The sequence below is a fragment of the Oncorhynchus clarkii genome, chromosome 2, assembly GCF_045791955.1.
Source record: "Oncorhynchus clarkii lewisi isolate Uvic-CL-2024 chromosome 2, UVic_Ocla_1.0, whole genome shotgun sequence".
Taxonomy (NCBI): domain Eukaryota; kingdom Metazoa; phylum Chordata; class Actinopteri; order Salmoniformes; family Salmonidae; genus Oncorhynchus; species Oncorhynchus clarkii.
Window position 1 is genome coordinate 36,078,626 of NC_092148.1, and position 25,577 is coordinate 36,104,202.

The 25,577-nt window shown below is 43.0% G+C and overlaps 1 pseudogene; it reads right to left on the reverse strand.

Moving 5' to 3' along the window:
• Positions 1 to 19,638: 19,638 nt before the first annotated feature.
• On the reverse strand, positions 19,639 to 24,395 carry LOC139381135 (lysophospholipase-like protein 1; annotated as a pseudogene).
• Positions 24,396 to 25,577: the final 1,182 nt, after the last annotated feature.

The window sequence follows — 25,577 nt, forward strand, 5'->3', positions numbered from 1 at the left end:
GTCCAGCCAGCCATCCCTGGTTTACTTGTCTATATGAGAGATCGAAGGGGCAAGTATCAGTCATCATTGTGCTGAAAATCCTGAGCTCCATCAGTGAGACAAAATTACGTCCTAAATGGTCAGCACCCATGTTTGCGCAACCCCCTCGCCCCTCCAAAACATCATTCTTCTCACCAAATTGTGAAGCCGATTCAGACATTTCCCCAAATACACCCCCGCCCTCCAGCCAGCCTCCTCCACCCCACGGCCCGCCCCTACATCAGCACAAGGCAGGAAACCCAACTCCCACCTCTCACCTACATCGCAGCCCAGCAGGAAATGAATTCCCCAGACAGGCCAGTGTCTCAAACTCCATGAAGAGGAAGAAACACCATCTCTTTCTCTTTTTTTCACCTCCTGTCCTCCCAACAACGCACATACCCTGTCGGCCCGCTGTCTTAAACTTGCCAGACCAGTAAAATGGTTTCAATTTGTCTAAGGAATTGACTGGTGGCATGGGGCAAAATGGCTAGACAGAGAGGGGGAAGTTTGTTTTCTCCAAAGTGGTGACTAAGCCAGTGACCATGATTATCTGTCTCATCGTGGTGATTGTTTTGGCGTACCTCTGATAATACAGTAATACAGTAATAATGCAGACCAGGGTCATGTGTCTCAGTGGATGGGTTTTGTTGGCTGGCCAGTCAGCCTGGTCTGCACAGAGCATTGGGGACTCCTGTTCAAATGAGACTACTAAAACACTATTGTTTTCATTAATGGATATGTGAGTTCATGGATCAAACCTTGTGGGACAACATGGACTCAGGGGTAGATGTAGCATAGCAAATGTAAATGCAGTACACTCCAATTAGCATGATAGGTAATTATTTTTATGGTATGTATTAATTTGTGCATGTCCATTATCCATTTCATATGAATCATGAATTCATACGAATTACAATTTGTGTGAAATGTTACAAATTGCAATTTGAACAATATATTACGAATTGCAATTCATACAATATTTTACGAATTTGCAAAATGCATGATATGTTACGAATTCCAATTTGTTGTGGCTAATGCTAGCTAGGTGGCTAACATTAGCTAATCTAGGGGTTAGGGTTTAAGGTTAGGGTTAAGATTAGGTGTTAGGTTAAAGGGTCAGGGGAAGGGTTAGCTAACATGCTAAGTGGTTGCAAAGTAGCTAAAAAGTAGTAAGTAGTTGCAAAGTTGCTAATTAGCTAAAATGGTCTGTGATGAGATTTGAACGTTTGCGTTATATGCCTACCCATCCACCCTGACCAGCCATTCTACTTTTGTCTTTGCCTTAAGTAACCTTCTGTCTCATGTAACTGTCACGAGTCCGACCGAGGGTGTTTCCCCTTCCCGGGCGGGTGGCGCTCGGCGGTCGTCGTCACCGGCCTATTAGCTGCCACTGATTGTCTTTCCTCCCCCTCCTTGTATGTTTAGTGGTAGCACCTGTTTATGTTTAATTAGTTTGTCTTTATTAGACAGCCGGCCCGCCTGGTTGTTGTGCGGGATTATTTCAATGTAACCTTCGGCTCTGTTGTAAGAGGTACGTGTTAGTGCCTGGTCGTGAGTTTTTCCATTATACATTTTGATTCCCTGTGTTTGGGAACGTAACTTTTGTGAGCACCCTGTGGTGCGTTGGTGCTATTAAAAGACGCACAGCATTGAACTCTCTGTCTCCTGCATTTGACTCCACACCCACGACACCCGGAGCCTTACAGTAACCATCACAAACGTAACATATCATATACATTACTACTAATTGGAGGGTCCCTGATTTACATTTACTATGTTACGTTTAGTCTATGAGGCCAGGCTGTGTGGGACCACTGGTTCAGATACTGTCATGTTGAATTACAGGGAAACTTTGATCTTCTTTGCACTTCTCTTCGATTCTCGTGTAAAAAAAAAACCTTCAAACTCACCCAGTTGGATACAGTTATGGTATCAGAGAGCAGCCCTTTAAGTGGATTTCAAAGATGTGAGATAGAAATCATAAAACGTGCATGTTTCCACTATAAAGGCAGGCCTCTCCCGTTGCTGTTTCAGGTGTGTTGAAGATCAAGCATTTCAAATTAGGGAAAGAAAAAAATGCATTCTCCCGGAAGAAAAGGTTTCCCGGGGTCAAAAGCACATAAAATACAGTCTTAAATGTAGTACAGTTAAGCAACCATGAAGGGTAATGTGAAACAGACAAGCAGGGCAAACATTATACCTGCCTTTACGGCAAACAACTAAGATATAAAAGAGACCCCCCCCCCTCCCACACACACACACACACACACGCTAAACCCCATACATTGCCTTCAGAAAGTATTCATACCCCTGTCGTGTCTTTGGCTATGCCGGATTAAGTGATATGACATGCTATAATATAAAATACTTTCTCCGTAATATAATATTACCTGATTGAGCTAATCATGTAAATGTAATTAACTAGAGAGTCGGGGCACCACAAAATAATATTTATAGAGCTGTTATCTTCCGAATAAACTCTTAAAGACCTAGTAATATTTTACATCAATAGCAGTCAATATTAATCGTCACCTTAATTCAGTCTCATCTGAAAGTTGTAAATTCTTGGTTATCTTCACGAGCCCTGGCTAACAAGTTGAATCAGCAATACAAAATTGGGTTTAATTATTTATTTACTAAATACCTAACTAATCACACAGAATTACACATACACATAATTAATCATAACTTGATTACAAATAACGTCATAAAGGAAAACGTCCCTAGCGGGCGGAACAGATATGACAGCTTGTTACGCAAAATAAAAGGGTCTGGGTTTGAGTGAAAGAGCGGGAAGACTGAGGAACAAAGGGAGAAGCTGTGTTATCGTAAATACAGTATATTATGCATTCTAAATTACTGCCATTTGGAAAAGGAAAATGCAATAAATATTTACTCTGAGCTGCGCTTCGGTAGGTTGGTGGTAGATGGAAGGCCGTGTTGCCAAACCGAGTCCTTTGTTCTTTGAAGAATGTCTCTGGTGGTTAATTGAATACGTTGTAGTAACGTCGTTGTGTGGTAGACGGAATACTCTGTCTGTTCCTTCCTAACCTGCGTTTGCAGCTGCTGTTGCTAACTCAACAGCTAGGAGGTATCACTTCTGTAGTGAATAAGAGTTCAAAATTCATACCATTTGCAACCAAAGCTCACGCTGATGTTGGCTTCGTTCTGTAGTTATTATCTGAACCATTCTGACATCAGATCGTCGTCCTCACATCCTCGGAACAGGAGGTTATATTGTCGTCAAGGCTTTATATAGGAAGGGAGAAAAGGGGTGTGTTTCATAGTTTACAACCTATGTCTCTTCACGTGGGCGAGCCACTGAGTCAGGCCTAATTCACTCATGAAAACCCAAATCTCACATTTTAGAAGTTAAAATCGCATTTCATCCTATCACGAATAATTTCATATTCAAACATTTAAATTGAACAACAATTCCATGTGAATCCGATAACTTTGATGTGTAGACTTTCCACTGTAGAGTTTATGTCATCTTATCATTGATGAGAATGTCTCAGATGACAACCGAACTGACATCATATTCATTAAGTACCACCGCATATGTTCAATTGGTCGGATTACCAGAATATAGTTCATTTCCTCCACCTTCTGATGTTCCCAGAATCTCTATGTTAACCAAGGTGTTTGCAAATGTAACATCAGTAGGGTAGAGAGAGAAAAAAGGGGGGAAGAGGTATTTATGACTGTCATAAACCTACCCCCAGGACAACGTCATGACACCCCATTGACTTATTTCACATTTTGTTGTGTTACAGCCTGACTTCAAAATGTATGAAATACATATTTTGGTGGCTAACATTAGCCACTTAGGTAACGTTAGCCACAACAAATTGGAAATCATAACAATAATGTTTTGAAAATCCGTAAAAATATTGTACAAATTGCTACAACAACCCTTCTTACATCCTTGTGTTCTCCATCGATCATCATATGCATCAAAGCCATATCGGAACATTGGTATCCCACGTGTCTGTTAATTGAGTATTGCATAAGAAGGCTACACTGGAGCTTTTTCTCTGACTGTGGCTATCAGGACAGTGTTTGACGTAGAGCCCTGCACAGGCATGAATTTTAAGCCTATGCCCGCGACGTTCAGGCTCTACCCTACCCAGGCCTGATTGCTTAAAGGCCCAGCCCTGCCTGAAACCCGAAATAACTTCCCCCATTAGTAAATCCATTAACTGCTACTCTCTGTCTGTCACCTGTTCCCTGTGCACAGCTCACTCTGTATGCGTTCTGCTCATTGAGCTCAGAGTCTGTGAGTATCTATAGCAACTGCTCTGCTTGGGCTGCTCTGCTCAATGAAGAGACATGAGAGAGCTGTTAGCTACTTTTTGTCTCTCTAAACTCAGACAAAACTCAAGGAACATCATTATTTTCTTTGAAACAATCTCTCCTGCCTCATATTTGACATAGTTGAAGCACTTCGGATACCATGTTATGATCTTAGTCAGATATGACTGTACTACGCAGCAGAGCACGAGCAAATGGCTCAGCTTCAAAATGTTAATGATCAATTTAGTGATACCCTAGCCCTGCCCGTACTCTAGTTATTGATGAAAATGCAGGCCCTACCTGGCCCTAACCCAATGTATAATGTTGGGGCCCATCGGGCTCGGGTCGAGTAGCAGAGCTCTAGTTTGAAGAAGTCGTCACCTCCTGGTAGCCTCTGCAGCCCAGAAGCCTAACCTTTCATAGCCACATCACAGCAGCATAGCGCACAGCAGTGGAGAGGCCAGGCCAGCTGCCTTTGACTGAAACCTCCTGTCTACTCATCTCCATCTCTCAGCCCTCTCTTGGATGGGAGAGAGGGAATTCCTCATTATCGTATGGTCCTCTCTATAGATATAAAACGTTTTATATTAATTATATACGACCACTCTTAAGGTCTTTTCATCCATTATTGGGAACCGACAAAGAGCGAGGAACCACTTTGAACAAAATGTGTAACATACCTTTGTACAGCACCATAAGTGGTACAATAAATAGGCTGTGTCTACATGCATGTGTGTGTAGGCTATTTCATGTTTGACTTTGATTATGTGTGTTTGTTAGAGTGAGTGTAATTGTGTGGCATAGAACTGAAACAGTGTAGTGTGCTTATGTCTCTTTCTGTATGTGTTTGCAGTGTGGTGAGTGAATATGTATTTGAGTGCACTGTATGTGTGGCTGTGTATTTGAGGTGAGTACAGCATATGGGGGATGGAGTGACTATGTGCTTGGGGATTGAGTGACTGTGTGTGTGTGTGGGAGAGTGCTGTAGTCTAGCAGTGTGATTGTATGAGGTGGAGGGGTAGCCAGAGTGGCACCAGGTACAGTGCTTTATCAGAGATGGAACACATTAGAGTGTGTTATTGCTTCAGCATGTTTCGGCCCACACTTTACTTCACTCCCACTCACACCTAATCACAACCAGTTTGAATTGGAAGGGTTAGGGGTTAGCTTTAAATTCCACAGATAAATTATACATTTATTTTAATTTGCGCTCAACCCTGTCTCTTTGTGAGTGTCTCTGTGTGTGTGTGTGTGTGTGTGTGTGTGTGTGTGTGTGTGTGTGTGTGTGTGTGTGTGTACTGCGTGCTGTGTGGGTGTGCATACTGTATCTGTCTGTGTGTGTGTGTTCATTTGGCTTCCAACCCTGTGCACATGGCAACGTAAGACGAAACAGAAAAATACTGCTTGAGATTGTTGGTGGTCGAATGTACAGTAAAACGTAATCAGCCCTGAGTTTAATTTTGTGGTGGGCAGAGAAAGAAAGAAAAAGAGTTGAAGAAGCTGTAGGGATGGGCTGGAAAGAAAATAGCTAATTTCTGTGTCAGGGACTTAAATTGTATGGCCCCTTAATCTGGAATGATTCACCCCCATGTCTGGGAGGCAAAAAGTGAGTCCGTTTGTGGACTAGAACCTCATCTCGATCTCCCTCCCATACCTTCCAGTGGCCATGCGCTGTTTATTCTCATCCGACCATTGTTTGAACACTGCTGACCCGTCTCACCAACTCAGGGTGGTATGCTAAACAGGCAGTCTTGCTGGCACGGATTAAACAAACACACACACACACGCATATATACATACAGCCACATGCGCACAGCAGACAGATATAGGCTGTAGACTTGATAGAGGGGTGTGCCTCTGTAGACGCCAAGTCCTACCTAAAACCTGGCAGGCCTATGTCTTTCTAAACATTGGTGTTCTAATGGTATCTGTCAATGCCATTTCAAAACGTCATAACTTTCCCCACAGGAGAGGTCAAATATAATCAGATTTACATGGGATGGAATGACACCTGATGAGATAACTAAAGCCCATGTGTTATAGTCTAGTCTAGCGTCTAAGCTCTTACCCTAGCAGCGAACTCAGGCCAGTGGTGACCTAGCCACAATGAGCCAGGCAGTGAGTAAGCCGGGATTTCCAGCGAGAAAACCCTGTCTCCCATCCCACACACTCACAACACAGACACGCCACAAGTGTCTGCGCTGGGGCCCCTCTTCACTGACGTCAGCCATGGAGTCAGCCGGCCCACGGCTGGAGTGGAAATGTGTCGCACACAGCTAAAGGTAGCCATGTCTGTGGATGTGTGTGTAAATACGCCAGAGCCCAAATAGAAGGCCACATAAACAAGAGGAGAAAAACAGCAAACAAGAAATGAAGGATGTAAAAGTATCTGTTTTTCCTTTTCATGAACAAAATCTCCCAAGACAAACAATATAAATCTCTTTAACTCTTTCGATATAAAAAAGCATAACCCTGCAATGCTTGACCAAGCTTGTCCTATACATATAAAATAGTAGGCTAAATATTACCATTTTAATTGGCACACCACCACATACACACGCAACCAATAGCTACAGTATGTTGAATTTGCTGGCAGAACAGTGTTGACGTTATGACTCTCCTGGCTCGTGCTCACAGGACAGTAGACAGTAGACACAGAGCGGAACTGGACCATGGCAGCCAAGCTGTACGGAAAGCCACAGACATGTTATTGAGGCTGTGACGCAAAGCCCTGCGTGTCAACCAAGCTATATATAACCAGCAGTAGGATGTTTGTTTGTGTGTCACACGTCATTGTTTCTAATCATACTGTGCATTGTGCCATGTGCGTAGAGTCTGGCCTACAAGAAAGCCTTGGTGGCGAACCTTAACTACGGTTCTGCCCATCCATTTAGTCACAGTCTGTCTGGGCCATAGACGGGTTAGCTGACAGCATCACGAAAACAATGCACACGCTTCAATGTGGCAGAAGTCTGTTTGTTTATTTATGTTTTCAATTAACATTGGAGACTAAATATAGTTTACATGTTGTGAACAATGTAAGCCAACCCCATCTGTTTTGTCCCATAGTTGCACACATGTCGGTTTTGTTGCTAAACAACCAACCCATCTATCGGTCTGAGCACTTTCTCCCAGCCTGATACAGTGGGGAGAACAAGTATTTGATACAAATCAAATCAAATTTATTTACTGGCTAGGCCACTCCAGGACCTTGAGATGCTTCTTACGGAGCCACTCCTTAGTTGCCCTGGCTGTGTGTTTCGGGTCATTGTCATGCTGAAAGACCCAGCCACGACCCATCTTCAATGCTCTTACTGAGGGAAGGAGGTTGTTGGCCAAGAACTCGCGATACATGGCCCCATCCATCCTCCCCTCAATACGATGCAGTCGTCATGTCCCCTTTGCAGAAAAGCATCCCCAAAGAATGATGTTTCCACCTCCATGCTTCATGGTTGGGATGGTGTTCTTGGGGTTGTACTCATCCTTCTTCTTCCTCCAAACACGGCGAGTGGAGTTTAGACCAAAAAGCTATATTTTTGTCTCATCAGACCACATGACCTTCTCCCATTCCTCCTCTGGATCATCCAGATGGTCATTGGCAAACTTCAGACGGACCTGGACATACGCTGGCTTGAGCAGGGGGACCTTGTGTGCGCTGCAGGATTTTAATCCATGACGGTGTAGTGTGTTACTAATGGTTTTCTTTGAGACTGTGGTCCCAGCTCTCTTCAGGTCATTGACCAGGTCCTGCCGTGTAGTTCTGGGCTGATCCCTCACCTTCCTCATGATCATTGATGCCCCACGAGGTGAGATCTTGCATGGAGCCCCAGACCGAGGGTGATTGACCATCATCTTGACCTTCTTCCATTTTCTAATAATTGCGCCAACAGTTGTTGCCTTCTCACCAAGCTGCTTGCCTATTGTCCTGTAGCCCATCCCAGCCTTGTGCAGGTCTACAATTTTATCCCTGATGTCCTTTCACAGCTCTCTGGTCTTGGCCATTGTGGAGAGGTTGGAATCTGTTTGATTGAGTGTGTGGACAGGTGTCTTTTATACAGGTAACGGAGTTCAAACAGGTGCAGTTAATACAGGTAATGAGTAGAGAACAGGAGGGCTTCTTAAAGAAAAACTAACAGGTCTGTGAGAGCCGGAATTCTTACTGGTTGGTAGGTGATCAAATACTTATGTCATGCAATAAAATGCAAATGAATTACTTAAAAATCATACAATGTAATTGTCTTGATTGAACATTTTTTAGATTCCGTCTCTCACAGTTGAAGTGTACCTATGATAAAAAATTACAGACCTCTACATGCTTTGTAAGTAGGAAAACCTGAAAAATCGGCAGTGTATCAAATACTTGTTCTCCCCACTGTATACCACTCTGGTGATAACAGGGTGCCACGGGAGAGTGGGGGCGTTTTGAGGGCGTCTGGTTATCGGTACCAGACTGAATAATTTGTAATCTTTTTTTTGTTGTCACCGTGGTGAGTATGGTGCGCGAGTGAGGGACAGGGTACTAAATGACACAGATGATGGGAATCTGGGTGGACACGCCCTGGCCCTGCTGCTGCGGCCATTTTGAGTTCCGAACACAAACATGGAAAAGACAACATGGTCGCATTAAGAGAAGGGCTTTGGTTTCTAACAAAAGGGTAATGAAACAAAGAAAATAACAGGGTGAGTGGAACAACTATGTCCCTCTGTCCGACTGTCTGTCTGACTCCCTCCTTCCCTTTCCCTCTGTCTGGCTGTGGGTGACTTGAACAGTCTTGGCCCATTGAGCAGCATGGGGCTTGCCTGCTGAGGCGAGACAGTGGGAAAACTGATGCTGCGACAGGACAGGGGTAACTGGATCATTATGTTGCACAGACAAGTTTGAAGTCTTCTAAAACGACTCACATCTTCACTTGTCAACATTTAGAAATTATATATTACTGCATCTTGGGTTATTTCTGGTAGCTCTCACAGACCCACAGTCTGGCCTGGTAAACTCGCAGTGATGACAGAGATATGGGTAAACTTGGTCAGCCAGCCCATGGAGCTAAAGCCATGTGTGGCACGTCACAGACACCCGTTGTGGGGCTTGTGGTGGGGGGCTCCCTGCTGGTGACGGCACCACTTTCTCATCCGCCCGCTCTTTAAAACGCAAGCGGCACAATGAAATTATATGTCTAGCCCAGGGCAAACATTGTGTGATTCAACGTGACGCGGTTTGATCCCTAGTAGTAGCGTATGATTTTTGTGTGGTGGTGGTGCTATGAGAGAGGTATCATGTATGTTTATGTGTGTGCGTTTGCCGCAGGGCTGATGAGTTAGATCAGCGATTAAGCTTTGGTTTGCAGTGATGAGACATCCTCCTCTCACAGGCGGGCCTCTGTCTCTCGCAGCACTGGATAGTTAGCAGAGAAAACACGAGCAGGGGCCATTTTGACTCCTTTGAGGTGAAATAAATCAGAAGGTCTCTCCAGCTGTTCCTCGATCAGTCCAGTCCAGATTGAGTCAGGCTGAGGAAGCAGTGCTGGGGGGCAGTGGGGCTCTCACATGTGGGCTGTTAGGCTCATTACTTGGAGGTCAGGTACCAGTCTGCAGACCACCTGTGATGGTGATGATCACACGTGGCTAACGGCTAGCTAGAGGTCCATTTCTCCATGCTGGGATGAGAGGGACCAGGGGATTTAAAAGAGTACAGTCCCACTCTCCCTGGATAGTGTCCCTACAGTGTTAGTGGGGGTGGTGATCCCAAATATATCTGGTCTGAATCCCAAACATCTCCCCTTCAACCCTGCTATGCCACTTTAAATAATGCCACTTTAATAATGTTTACATATCTTACATTACTCATATCACATGCATATACTGTATTTTATACCATCTACTGCACCTTGCCTATGCCGCTCAGCCATCGCTCATTCATATACTTATATGTACATATTCTCATTCACCCCTTTAGATTTGTGTGTATCAGGTAGTTGTTGGGAATTGTTAAATTACTTGTTAGATACTACTGTACTGTTGGAACTAGAAGCACAAGCATTTCGCTACACTCGCATTAACATCTGCTAACCATGTGTATTTGACCAATAAAATCAGATTTGATTTGAATGAGACAACCACCACACCACGGTAGTCTGGCACTCAGTCTCAGCATCAGAGAGGAACGTAGGTAGCTGACTAGCAATTTTCACCTGGACTATACCTCCTGATAAATGCATCTGACTGGCGATTGCAAACATACTGACTAACACAACACAAACACACATACTCATACACATGAGGAGAAGTGTACATGTAGGAAAAGTCACACCCATCCTACACCGTATTAAAAAATATATTGGTAATCATCTTTAACATATGAAATACATTAAATATATTTTTTTTGGGGGGGGGTGAGGCAACTGCACAGGTTTAGACTATTCCTCTATAAATAAAATACAACTTTAAAAAATGATCTTCTGGTAAAACAATCAGTGGTCTCGTAAACAACACGCCCCTGTGAATATGGCACCAAATGTCACAGCGCACTGAATTTGGCAAGTGACAGCCACCCGAAAACCCCATGACAAATACAGGAACAATCTGTCTGAAACATAATGTTGTGTGTCAATGACTGGACAGTCTCAGACTGCAGGAGTGCATTCTAGAACGTCTAATGCTATTGGCATCGCTTGTCATTACACCACACGATTGGTCAGGAAACATAAGTGTATGTTTTGGTCCTCAAGTCTTTTTTTCTCAAGTCTTAAGCCAAACAGACTGGTTGTTTCATTCATTTAAATTATGTAGCCTTGCATAATCTTAAAAAAAAAAAACTAGAGTCGATTGAAGCACCTGTGCGTCAATCTAATTAACATAATACAAGAATTCCCATAAAAATCTGTCTGTTTAAAACTAAAGATATTTGTTTTTTTTGCATGGATCTCAATCCACCGATGTAGGCTTTTCAGCATTTATGGTGGAAAGTTGCGTAGCTACAGCACTGTTTGTGAGACCAGGAGACATCCTGAAAATCGGTCTTCTCTTTGAAACTGTAGCGTCCGAACGGTTTGGCCTACAACTAATATATACCTGCAGGGGTCCTAAAATTCTAAATTAAATAGCCAAATGATCCATGGTATGACCATGATAAAACAATTCCATATGTTACCTTAGTAGACTTGTACTTTTAGGATTCATTTCTGGATATGTCTACAAGTCACGTTGTGTTCAAGTTCCATGTGGCTATAGACACGTTTTAAATAACATGACATTTCTGTAAAGCACTGTAATGACTGCAAATGTTTCAAGATGAAAGGGCACAGCGTTTGTTTGCACATTACATTAACCTAAGTAGTTCCTGGGCAAACAGCATGATGAAAAGGAACGTGTAAATGAAAATATAAAATGTACAAGTGTGCTCCTGAGTGGGCTAGCTTGAAAAGTGCATGATGCCACATCCCAGCGTAAGACACGGGAAGTGTTTGAACTGCAAATCAGTGTGCGCTCCACTGGCGGAGGTGTGATTAGACAGGTTGGGTAGTGTAGTGTGGAGCAGAGAGTGGCGGATGGGGAGGGCCATCTATGGGCTCTATGTGCACAGAGCAGGCACTGTCTCGTGGCAGTAAGAAAGTTAGAATAATATATACGTTGGACGAGGGCCCATTATTAAAGATGGAGCCTACTCAACGCAGTTGTATACACTTCAGAGGACTTTCAGTGTCTCTCTCTCTGATGTCAAAGGCCTTTTGAAACACTTAAATCGAATCACTGTAATGGACAACGAGGGGTGGAAATTGCAAACAAAAAGCGACATTAAATTAGATTTCCTCCTCCTATTGGGTTCCGAGGTTTCACTTTCAAACAAGGTGCACCCATTCTGCACGAGAACTTGAGGTATTTCATTATTTGATCACACTTTGAAATGTTAATAAGGCAAAATTTGAATGTGATCCCTCTTCAAAATAAGCAGCAGCAGGGAGGGGCATATTGTGATTGGAGGGTTTAGTGTTTATCCTGCATTTGGGCCCCACTCTGCGCTTCAGGAAGGTTTCTCTGGCAGGGATGACCAAAACAGGCTCAAATAAAGCAGTGGACATCAAATTTTCTTTGGTGAGTTTCTGTCACCCTGGGTGCTCCAGCTGCCCAGCCCCCTAAACAGTGAACGAAAACATGGTGGCCCCCGCAGGGCCCTGAGTCAACACTGGCGGACGCCTGCAGCTGCTTTTCTAATCACAGGAAAGCCTATCAGCTGCAGCATAGTGTGGACGCAGACCAGCAGACTACATACTCCACGCTATCTCTAGTCTCTCTGTCACACACACACACACACACACACACACACACACACACACACACACAGACAGACGGACGCAAACACCAAAAAACCTGGATGACTAATGCCTACATTATGAGTTCCTCTCCGAGTGTCATCATCATCGTAAGACCAGTCTGATTTGTTGTAAGGTATTCACATCTTATTTTTTCTATTTACTAACATGTGCGTCAAACAAAGATTCAAGCCTTCTTGGACAGAGAGCATACAAATTGAGTAATTGAAGGGTGACACCACAAACATTATATATTACAACTTTCAAAGAATGTTCTCATAGGGAAGTATAGCTTTGAATGGGAGTCAACCACTTTAAGGGTCTGCTGATAAGTCAAAATGATCTCACCTATTCTGTTGTTATTGGTACCATTTTTTACAAACTTTGCATGTTCTTTATACAGACATGGCTGATTCAAATGAATCACATAATATTTCAGTAGTCCAATACAGAAAAAACATTTAACTGATCATTCAATCAAATATGACATCATATTATTGTACAAAATACATGAATGGACTAGAACAGTGCAAACACCAAGGCCCTATGGTAAACATTCTGCGATTTGGGAGTATTTAGCTGTTGCTGGAACTGCATGTCAATGTTGCCAAACAGTAATGTTAGCTTGTTTATGTGGCTAGAGCTTTATGCATAATGTATTGAGTTGGTTATTAAGGGCTTGTTAATGGTGTGTTAATGGTCATACACCCCCTTCTTTAGCAACAGGAACAGACAAATTGAATTAAAAGAATGCTGATGAGCTAAGTTAAAACAGCCTCTTAATGATCTCTTGTTGGAAAAGTGCCCTGGAGATAGAGAGGGGCAGGGGGGTAGGGGTGTAATGTTTGGGGGGGCGTACCCATGGAGATGTGCCAGGATGGAGGCTCCATGCCAGTGGTTGTGTACTGCCTCTGGGGTAAATGTTTTCATGTCCTCTCACTAAACTCTGCCAATGAGGCCTTTTGGAAGGCATTTTAAAAAAAGTCAAAAAATGGAAATAAGTAAGCACTGGCTACTTTGAACTTCAGGGTGGTCTGCCAGTCACATTAGCTCTTATTATCACCGACTACACGGCATTCTGTTGCCATCTGATTATGAACAATTTCTCGGCCGTCCTACTGCTTCACTTCGCCAGCAGGTTATTAGTGGGTGAATGGAGCAAAATGAGAGGAGAGGGAGAGAGAGTGTGCGTGAGGAGAGATCGGGGGAGAGAGAACAGTGTAATTGAGTGTCTTGTCCACAAAACTGACAAGAAAGTATCTTCTCTATTTGCAAAGGCACGTGATAAGATACACTGAGTGCACAAAACATTAAGAACACCTGCACTTTCCATGACATAGACTGACCAGGTGAAAGCTATGATTCCTTATTAATGTCACTTGTTAAATCCACTTCAATCAGTGTAGATGAAGTGGAGGAGACGGGTTAATGAAGGATTTTTAAGCCTTGAGACAATTGAGACATGGATTGTGTGTGTGTGCCATTCAGAGGGTGAATGGGCAAGACAAAACATTTAAGTGCCTTTGAATGGAGTATGGTATTAGGTGCCAGGCGCACCAGTTTATGTCAAGAACATAAAATCAGATTTGATAGAGTTCTAGCCCCAGACCAATTGATCGCTCTGTTTGGTACAGTTGATGGGGAAAAAACAGGACGGAAAGGCTGTTTCTCTTTGTACTCTATTAGCCAAAAGGCTTATATTGCAATTTTGGAAATTGGAGACTGTACCTACCTTTAAAATGTGGTTACAGGATTTAGGGTATGTAATGAAATGGAAAAGATTCGATACAATACCTCCAATAGAAGAACAGTATTTTACTAAATATGGCAGCTACTGGATAAATGGCCTATTCCCCCTTCATAACTGAGTTGATAATCTGCTGCTACTCTGTGCTGTACTCCACTCAATATTTGTTTGTTTTAAACTACACTGCTTGTAATGACTATATACTGTCTTCTTATAATATGTACCACTTAATAGGATTTGTATTTTGTATATGTGAGTTAAGTTTTGTTTTGTCCTCTAAATTTGCCATCCCATTCAACACTATAGCGAATGTCAACAATAAACATATTATATATTTTTTAAAGAATTGCAACGCTGCTGGGTTTTTCACGCTCAATAGTTTCCCGTGTATATCAAGAATGGTCCACCACACAAAGGTGCATTGGAGTCAAGATGGGCCAGCATCCCTGGGAAACGCTTTTGACACCCTGTAGAGTCCATGCCCCCAACTGAATATTAGGAAGGTGTTCCTAATGTTTGGTATACTCAGTGTAAATCACCTGCACTAAACTCAGAGTGGGGAGATCACCATCGGCCCTGGCTAAAGCTCCAGTGACATCTCTGTCCAGAGCCCAGCTCCAGCCTCTTGTAAAAGCCAGGTCCAGTTCTTCTGGGGGGAGAACAGACACAGCATAATGCCTCTCTTCCTGGAAGTCCAGAGGCTACAGCTCTCCTCTGTCTATTGGGTCCTCAGGTCATAGAGAGGAGAGCTAAAGCTATGAACACTTTTTACATGAGACCTGCCTCGCTCCCCTGTGGCCGTGTGTTGCCCGTGGTCTCACGGCACGGGGGATGTATTCAAAGCACAGAAAGAGGAAAGGTCAAAGGTTAAAGGGAGAGGTCAGGGCAAGACATCAAGTAGCCATAGTGTGTGTAGTTAAATACATGATAAAGGCTAATAAAAAGATAGCTCTGGTTTGAAACTAAAAAGCTCAATGGGACTAGCTCTGGAGTAAAGAGCTCCCATAAAGGTTGGAACTGGAACAGGGAACAGAACCAAAAAACGGAAAATATATATATATTTCTAGGAACAGAAATGGAACCAGGAACGAAAGTGATCCATATTGTTCCGGGAACAGAACCGTTATTTTAAAATCATGGGAACAGTTTAATAACATTATTTTACATTTCATTCATTTTTCTAGCCACACAAAAAAACGCAACAAAGCCCCAATGCAAAGCCCTCACTCTGTCACTCAGAAATGTATTCCAGTGTCTGCCTGCAAGCTGAAAATCTTAACCAGTGTGTGTGCATTTAGGCTACCTGCCCCTTCCCCCTCCGAAGCATAGGCTACTGTACTGACGTTACAAGCATGATTCAGAAGATAGGGAGAGTTTCTTTATTAGCTAGAGAAGAATGGATTAACTTTTTCAATGATAGTTAAGGATACTATAGGCCTAGTTATCACGTTTCAAGTTGGATTTATTAACTACAAAAAGGTAAGACATGTTTTTAATTCTAGTGCCGCTCTGCACACATAAGCTTGTTAGCTAGCTAGCTCAAAGGACATTCAACCTTTCTCCGTAGAAGCCGCTCATCCTAGGTGCAGGATAATTCTGTGGACCTAATTCAGATGTTGCATGTCATAACAAGATGCCCAGCACTTCAAGCCTCCTCCTCAACCCTCTGCAAAATTTCAGTCGCATCTTGCGGCGTAGGCTATACTTGTCAGTCCATTGTGTATGTAAACAACTAGCTTGCCTGCTCTATCCACACTGATTGGTGAAGTAATTTAATGAGATGAATGTAAAAAACTTTATTTCACAGGTTAAAAAAAGGAGTAGAAAGGAACCAGCACTTTTTTGGGGGTCGAACCGGTTCTGAACTTATTTTTGTTTTTTCTATAAAGTAACATTAGCTCAAGTTAAACCCTATTCTTGAATTCAGACTATTTATAAATCCTAGCCTGCAATAAATGTGCTCTTGGAATAAAATGAGTATACAATCAGATTTTGGCACACTTGCTCACACATTTCCTAATTGATTTGGCTGGCACACTGTACAAAACAAATGTTAGAAGAATATATTAGACGCTACAACAATAATCTAATCCCTAGTCCACAAATAATTTAATACTGGATTGGAATCCACAGTATCAAATTATAAATCAACGAAGGATGGTCCAGCGCTGCGATAGACCGATTGAGTGGTGGTGGGGGGCGGGGGGAGGGGGGGGGGGGCGTGACCAGATGAGTGATCTGGAATCTTTCAACACCTCGGCTCCCTCGGCCGGGAATTCCTCCTGCTGTAGCCTGGCCACTCTGGAGCAGGTCCACATGGAAAGTAGTGTGCAGTGGAAACTGGCAGCCAAAAAAGCCCCGACTTCGCAGTCCACAACTCTTCCAGATTAGCATTCCTTCCCCCTGACACATGCACCGTGAAGCAGATTATCATCTGAGCCGACAGGGGACGCACTTTAGAGGAGGAGCAGGGGAGGAGAGGAAGGGGGAATACCTCAGGAAAATATAGAACAAGAAAGCAAAGGGAAGGGAAGGTGGAGAAGAGAAGGGATAAATTAGATAAGCCAGTGAGAGAGGAGTGAGGACGGCTAAGGGTTATGGGGCAAGTTACAAGTTAGGGTGGATATGTCATTACGATCCGATAGAATTTTAGTATCCTCAGAAACAGTGACAGGAGTTATAGTCATACAATTGTAGTGGCATATCATACGCAAATTAGTGGTGAAAGGTAGGGTATTTGAAAAGGAGTGTTGAGAGGACTCTACAGTGTAAGAGGGTTGTTAAGGTGAAGGCTATATCCTCCTTGTTTCAAAATGCAGCATTTTTAGTCATCGACAAACACTTATTTCTTCACCTCATTTCACCAAGAGAGTAGACCGCTCATGGCCTCCATTACCTACATCTATTCCCGCCATTATATCATAAAAAACCTGGATGGCAATAGGCTACAGCCCGGCCTCTCATGGGCCAGGGGAAGAGAGGTAGAAAAAGAGAGAAAGTGCGGGGTCGTGGAGGGAGGGAGCGAGTAAGGAGTGATGGCTAAGGAGGCATACAAGAGAGGGGGAGTGTGCCAGTTGGTGTAGGGGATGAGAACTGCTGGCCGCTCAACAGTAGCATTCTTTCACACATAGCTGGAAGTAATCAGCGATCAGGGCCAGAGAAAAATTCATAGCTCAGTCTGTTTGCTTTGGCCGCACCTCTCCTCTCTTCTTTCTCTCCCTTCCCCTCGACATGGGCTGAGGCCCTGAGCGCACCCCAATCTTCCACCTCCCCATTCTCTTCTCCCTTTCTCAGCCTCCCATCCCAGCCAAACCACTAAGAATGATCTCAACATTGTTGCCTAATCCGAGTTCACCTGATACTCACGTTTCCATCCTCTCCAGTGGAAGGAGAGAGCGATACAGAGAAAGAATAGAAACCTAGAGCTAGAAAGAGGGGGAGAGAGCATGACTGACGAATACACTTTGCACATGATTTGTTGGGTGATTAAAGAGTGGAGAGAGTATAGTTGGAGCACAGAGACTTTGATCAGTGTTGAGTTCTCTACCACACGTACATATTACCTAAATTACCTCGACTGTGGGTGCCCCCACACATTGACTCTGTACCGTTACCCCCTGTACATAGCCTCGCTTGTTATTTTACTGCTGCTGTTGAATTATTTGTTACTTTTATTTTCTATTTTCTACTTATCTATTTGTTACTTAACACTTATTATTATTTTCTTAACTTCTTAAGCATCGTTGGTTAAGGGCTTGTAAGTTAAGTATTTCACTGTAAGGTCTACACCTGTTGTAATCGGCGCATGTGGCCAATACAATTTGATTTGAGTACAACACACGTTGATGAAACAGATGCTGGAGGTGAACGCTTCCTAAATGGTGGATGGTGTCGAGGACAACTTCCAACTGAATTTAAATAGCCTTATTGCTACTGTAAAAACAGCTGCCAACACTGTCAACGCATTTTGGACATACAGTTTATATGTTGGAATGAAAGCATGCACGGATGTGAAGTAATAAACTGGGATTTTCTTTTGCAGTGAGATACATTTCGGTTTGGTGTTCGTGTGTGTTGGGGGACCATGTTTCATTGTGTAGCTGGTTCAACTGAGCAGCTATAATTTTTAATTCCTTATTCATGTCTAAGAAGTTGCTGATTTGTTATAGCCTATATCAGGTAAACCACAAATATATAATAAAAGTAATTCAAATAATGTTAATTTTAAAAGTTTGTGGTTACAATTTCAAAAATCATAATTCAACGTACCTTTTTCATTCTTCCTCCAAAAACAATCGTTATATATCGGAATCAGAATCAACTTATGCCTCCCACACACATACTATGTTCTTTGCAGCTGCTACTACTAACGTCTTATTTAATGACATCCAATGACCAATATCATCTCCTCCTATCAAAACTCTTATCTCACTTCCTCTAACTCCCATCTTAAGTGGCCTCTTAGCGCATACAGTAAGTGGAGGGGTGAAGGAATGTGAGTGTGTTTGTTTTCAAATTGGCTCCCATATGTGGCAGTGATGAGTACAGACTATTAGTCAGTGAGGAAATACGCAGCTGTGCAACAAGCTGAAATATGCTTATCAATAACTTTTCCAAAAGGTGACTGCTGATGTTGACAGTTGTTTAATTTATAGCCAGGGCTATACAAGAAACGTTAATAATTTCCATAACTCTCATTATGTTTGGCACCTAAGTGTTACTACTGCTCACTCATGATCTTCCTGTGTTTTTACCCTGGCCTGCAGCCCTATACTAGTGAAGGCAGCCCAACATCCGGACTACCTTAAGCACAACACTGAGAGAGAGGCTGCTGGGCAGAAGAAGGGAGGAATAGCTAACCGCTTCCTCCCACTAACCATCAATGAAGCGATATGTTCTACGGAGCAGAACTACTGAGCAAACAGAACAGCTCCCTCCGTCCCCACACATGTTCAACACATTTCCCAGCACAAAACGATAATGGTGTATAAAAAAAAACGAGTGAGCGAAAGATTGACCTAACAATTCCTGTTCTCTCTACAGAAACGATACTAATCTGACTCCAGTGTTAGTTATAGACTATAGGGGTGGAGGCAGAGCATGCTCCCATATCCTATCATAGACAGACAGACGGGGCTGAAGTGTTAAGAGTGGACACTGTACTAGTGCAGAGGGAGTGGTTATAAGTACACTCAACTATCACATGTTCTCTTTTGAAGGGAACTACACAGCTGTTGAGTACACTAAGCAAGCACAACGGACAGTATCCAAGCAAAAACATTTTTTTTATTGACACTTAATTTTTTTAAAACGGTATTATGTCCAAGAGGTTGTGAGGAGGTGGTCCACAGCCCACTCAGCACGTTAATATCCTTTTCGCACTATAATACCGACCAAACCGTGTTGGCTCGCTTTTCCAGCTTTGTTCCAGAAACTACGGGCAATGCTCTACCAGGCCAGCGCAGTACAGTTTGGTTTGGCTCAGTTTAAATCAGCTCAATAGTGTGAACGTGTTATTAACGTGTTAATAACATATGGTTAATGTGTCTGTTTAGTGGTGTGGGGCTGACTGGTCACTGCCCACTAGCATCTAGACTGTCCGGGAGCAGCTTGGTGAGGATCCGGGAGCAGCTTGGTCAGGATCCAGGAGCGCAGTAGCTCAATCTCTGGCCGGAAGAGCTGGTGCTGGAGACCTTGGAATGAGTGGAAGGTGGTCGTCATCCCAGCCTTCTTCAGCACTGCCGTAGTTTCTCCTCCCCACTTATGGAACACCAACTCGTCTCCTGTCCCATGGCCCTGGAACAGCTCTGGGAGGGGGCTCCCCGCCCCTGCCCTCTCCTCCACAGCCTAGCAGGGGGAGAAGAGTCAGTCAGATACTTCTAGACTGCTTACTAGCACACACTATAGGTCCAATACTGCTGTCAGAACCAAGTGCAGCCAATTCCAGATAAATAGAAGGTCTTGGGACTGACATGGAGCATCTTTGAATTGGGACACTGTATTTCAATATACCAATATTTCTCTACCACTGTCTGTCGTTCAAAGGACAGTTTACTAGATAGTTGTAGATTTCTGGCGCTCTAGTTAAGATTTAGAATATTGGACAGGACATTATGTGAGAGCCTCCCTTACCTGATATACTACAGTCCTTGTTGAGAAAGCTGGACAGAGCAAAGACTCCTGCTACGCCACGGTGATAACGGCACACTAGGTGGAGGGCCATAGCTCCGCCCATAGAGAAACCCCCTTTGGACGAGGAACAAGACAAAACAGAACATGTCATTGTACTGGGTCCATTAGGTCTCTTTCTGCAGGTATTCACTGAAAATGTGTATCGAATATTGTATCCCAAGTGCTTTTCACGGGAAGATCACATTTTTCAACGGTGCATATTGGGAATAATATAATGTAGCGACATAATAATAAATATATTCATTTATTATTATGTATGAGTAACAGTAGCTTAAGCCATCCTGGCAGTTTAAGCGGTCCGAAGTGGAAAATACTCTGCCTTTGACTGCGAAAGAAAAGAAAAAACATTCCTTAGTTCCACATCATCAGTTTCTTCGCTCCTCAGGAGTCGGCATCCGTTCACGAGCCCGTCCTTAATCTCACACATCTGGGTACATCTGGGCACACAGCGTACATCTGGGAAAGTGTGCAAGTACCCATCATCCTGTCAGAGGGGGAAGGGAAGAACGGAGATATGAGGGGAAGGGGGAGTTCACACCCTTTGCCCAATGAATAAAACATTTGTCCATGAGATTCTCGGTTTCTTTCTTTACTTCACCGGCTACACTCGTTGAAAAAAATGTGTTATCTAGAACATAAAAGGGTTCTTTAGCTGTCCCCATAGGATAACCCTTTGTTGAAGCCTTTCTGGTACTAGGTAGAACACTTTTGGGACCAGGCCGAGCCTTCTCCTATGGGGACAGCTGAAGAACCTTTTTTTCTAAGAGTGTGTACTTTGAGACGGTCTTTCTGGTACACTCTCAATCTCTCATTCCAATCCACGATAACAAACCTCAATCATACATTCACATTCTAATGTCTCCTTCTTTCTTAAACCCCTCCGTGGTGCTGTTTGGTACAGTGCTGCTGTGTGTTTTCGGTGTGTGTGCGAGCCTATATGTGTGAAATCCCGACTGTGGTGATAGCTTCTCTTTCCTGAGATTTCCCAGCAAATCCGTGCTTTTCTTAAAGAGTGAAAAACATAAACCCAAAAGCCTGCGGCAGTGGATTTTCCTTGAAAAACTTTTTTTCCACGGAAAGATCTGGCGCTTGTCAGTCCGTCAGCCCTGCAAGTGGACTCTGGGTACAGACCACTTCGTTTCTCCAGTATGCCGAGTGACTCCAATGGGTATTTATAGTTAATGACAAAATGTTATGATTTAGAAAGATAATATTTCAGCAGTCTCTCAGGAACATGTGTTTTTCGAATCACTTTCTCTGGGAGTGGAGTTCAGGGGCTTTTCTGGTGTTCCACACTGGGCCTTTCACACAAAAGCTCAGCTCTTTTTTTCTACTCACAACTATTTCTGTAAATGTATATATTTCAGGGCTTGTAGGTTAACCCTTTTCCCACTGTTCCCATCGGTTTCCCCTTTCATGGACGGCTATCATTCGTTCTCTTACAAAGACATAAAACGTTGCGATGCCCCCCCCCACACACACATATTTCCCGTGGGAACTCTTACCTAGGTTCTAAAATAGTGTTCATGGCACTTGATCTGAGCGGTTTTATGTCATTGTTATTTACACGCGAACCTGATAACCAAAATATTTGGGGAAAAGGATTTGCAGAACCTGAGAATCACTCCGGAAATACTTTTACGGTTCATAATTGGCAGTGTATAAAAGGATAAAGAAACCTGATAACTTGCATTCTTCATTTTATATCATGACAGAGGGAGTTGAGAACACCAAGGCCAAGAGAGAGAGAGAGTGATGTGTGTGGAGAGCGAGATCAAGCAAATGGGCAAGTGGAGGGGTGCATAACAGACACATTCAGGGGGGTCATGGAGTTAGGATGTCATGAGGAAGGCAACGAGTGAGGGAGAAAGCATACAGCCAAATCTGACATACAGCCAGAAAGAGACAGGGAAATAAAACAGGATAAGTAAGACAGCTCTAGTAGCAGCAGAAGTAGTGTGTGTGTGTGTGTGTGAGAGACACAGTACCTATGATCCTCCTGTGTTTAGGTACTCCTGCCCTGACCTCCGCCTGTATGACCGCTCCCAGGGAGTTGGCCAATGGCGTCTATAGACTCCAAGTGCTCCAGACAGTCCCGTGAGATTTTGTAGCGGTCAAACCACACATTGGACAGAACCCCCCGCATGGGTGTGTATGGCCTGAGGGGTCAACAGAAAACAGAACAAGATTCAAAGTTTGGTTATGTAACGAGGAAAGGTTGGGGCAGTGAGGGTCAACTGGGAAGATGAGAAGATTTACCGCTTTCCACAATATCGTGCTGACCCGAACCACACTGGCATGGAAATGGTCTACTCACATGGTCCATTCATCTCGGCACGGTAGTGTGAAAAGGGTATTAGGCTATGTAGCCTATTTAAATTGCTGTTCAGGGCCCATATTCATAAAGCATCAGTGTAGCATTGCTGATCTAGGATATATAATCGTAATCATTATTATCTAAAAGGCTAAACTGATCCTAGATCAACTCTGAGATGCTTTATGAATACATGCCCAGATGTTCTACTTGTCTGGGTTAGTTAAGTTATTTTAAAGATGACAGTCGAAGGGCTTTGTCTGTGTGTTGAGGGGGTGGGTATAATTTGTGGAATGTTGCAACAGGGACCTGTTTCAAAAACTTTGTAAAGTACAAGGTTGCCAACAAACAAAGCATACAAAGTAGCATGATCAATTCACCTAGCTAACTAGCTTCCGAATAGCCATCAACTCACCACGTATTCTTAATGTTTAGGCTACCAGAGTGAGGACAGACATTTTGAAAAACGTAATGAAATAGCCCGCTCCCTACCCTGTATCTTATTCTGCCACTATACAACTTTGTATACATTGTTTGTTGGCAACCTTATCTACAAAGTTTTTGGAACAGATTCCTGTTGGAACGTTCCACAAATTATACCCACCCGTGTTAAGGGGTTTCAGCAGCTTGACTGCAGGACTGTATAGGGCATTTACCTGGCTAGGGCTGTGGGATATACCACTCTGATGTGGGGGGAAAGCCAGGTCTGGTAACGAAACCTCTTTGACCCATGCTCGCACTCACTGTCCAGTGGCTCCTGCATGGCAGAAGTGAACAGTTAGCCAATATAACTGACTCACCAGTCACTAGGCTTACAGAGCAGAATAATGGTGTCACTAACATCCCTTTCACATGTTGCTGACTGTTGTTGGCATAAACCGTATTTTGAATAATATTGGTGATGCCACAATTATATTTTTTGTTGTTGAGTTGCTCACATTTTTTTTCGATGAAAAGGATTTTACTATAATATTTGTTTTTAAATATTTGATAGATTATTTTATTTAACATTCATTTTATCTGGGAGATATCAGATAAAAACATAGCATTCTGTTTTTTTCTCGTGATCAAGGCCAAACATTAAGTATCCGTAGAATAACATTTCCCAATTCTGACCACTCAATTGAATTTATCTACGTAGCTACTGTTATCTACCTTATTAATTAGCCACAGTAGGCCATATCATAACTCAGAGTTGCGTTGAAGCCACATAGTTTGTAGAGTTATGAAGTTCAAAGACAGTCCTGTCTGTCCATCACAGTACAAAAGCTATCAGTATCTCATTTGAATGTACTCTGGCTTTGCTACAGGCTAGGCTATAGGTAGGTAACCTACTAAAACTCCCAGTTATTATGAGGCTAGTTCAGCGTAGTTACTGTTGAATAAATGTCACTAAACATAGAGAGCATTGCAAAATGTAAACACCTGAGCCGTGTAAGAAGATGACCGATGCAGAGTCTTTCCACGTTGGAGATGCAACACACTTGTGTAGAAGTTTGCTGCTCCGTACGGCAGCCATGACTTCTGTTAGTGTCGCGCGAGACTACAGAGCAGACAGACAGACATCTGTGATTGGATAGACGCAGAGCACAGATTACCAACACCTAAACTCCCGATAGGTTGTTCGACTGCAAGTTTTGCTCCATCATGATGATACAAAGACTAGGGAATGTACGCTGCATGCGCGCACGCTCCAATGCGAACAGGTATTTGCTACATTATTTTAGTTTTGCCATGAAGGCAACATTTGATAAGTTACTACAATACATTTTCACTTCCCCTATGTAGGCTAATCGTGTCAGAATTAATGGTCAAGGACCAATTTCCCCCTGATGCTATTTAGAGCCACAAAAGTATGAGCTTACGTAGCCCCACAAAAACGGATAAAGCACTGCTTGGTCCAGTGTTTCAGTGTGCTCTATCATGTGTGCAGTGATTTAATGGAATGTCTGGATCTACAAATCAGTTTAAACACATTCTAAGGTCTTATCTTTTATAAACATAGGCCTGTTTTACTTAGATTCAGGTCATTTTTAGTTGCCTTGGACCACACAAACTGTGTCCCAACCCTGACCCCCAATAATGTTGCAGTGCGGGATCAGCTTGAAAGTGGGTGGCTATCTTGCTGTGCCAAATACCAAAACTATAAACCCACTCAGGGGTCATTCCCTCCATTTTGTGTAATAGAACAGACCATACATATTTCAGGAAACGTTCACTAACATGTTTTACATGGGAATCTCCCCTCTTTAGAATAGTCTGTTAATGTGAAACTTGATATTAGGCATACATGTCTGGGTCATGGTGTCTGTCCCATGTAATACTGTTGTCCTTTTATTCCTTATTTGACAGGGCACAATGGTTGCATGACAAAGGAATGCACAGGTCTCTTGGAGGTTGATCCATGAGTATGTGTGAATATGGGGTAAAAACATGGCACATTCACGCAATCATTAACACACTTAAAATATATATAAATCAGTGAGCAGCACAAATTTGTGCTTTAATTGTTTTTATGATAATTTCTTGGTTTAAATAGCCTCTCTACGTTTAAATAAATATTAAATAAATCTCATTTGGGTTGTGTGTGAGTTGTTCAAAAGAACACAATGTGTTTCTCATTTCATTGAAGCTAAGTATGGCCTTGTTCTGGATGGCTCATGTTTTGGATGGCATGCTGGAATGAATGCCCATTGAGTGA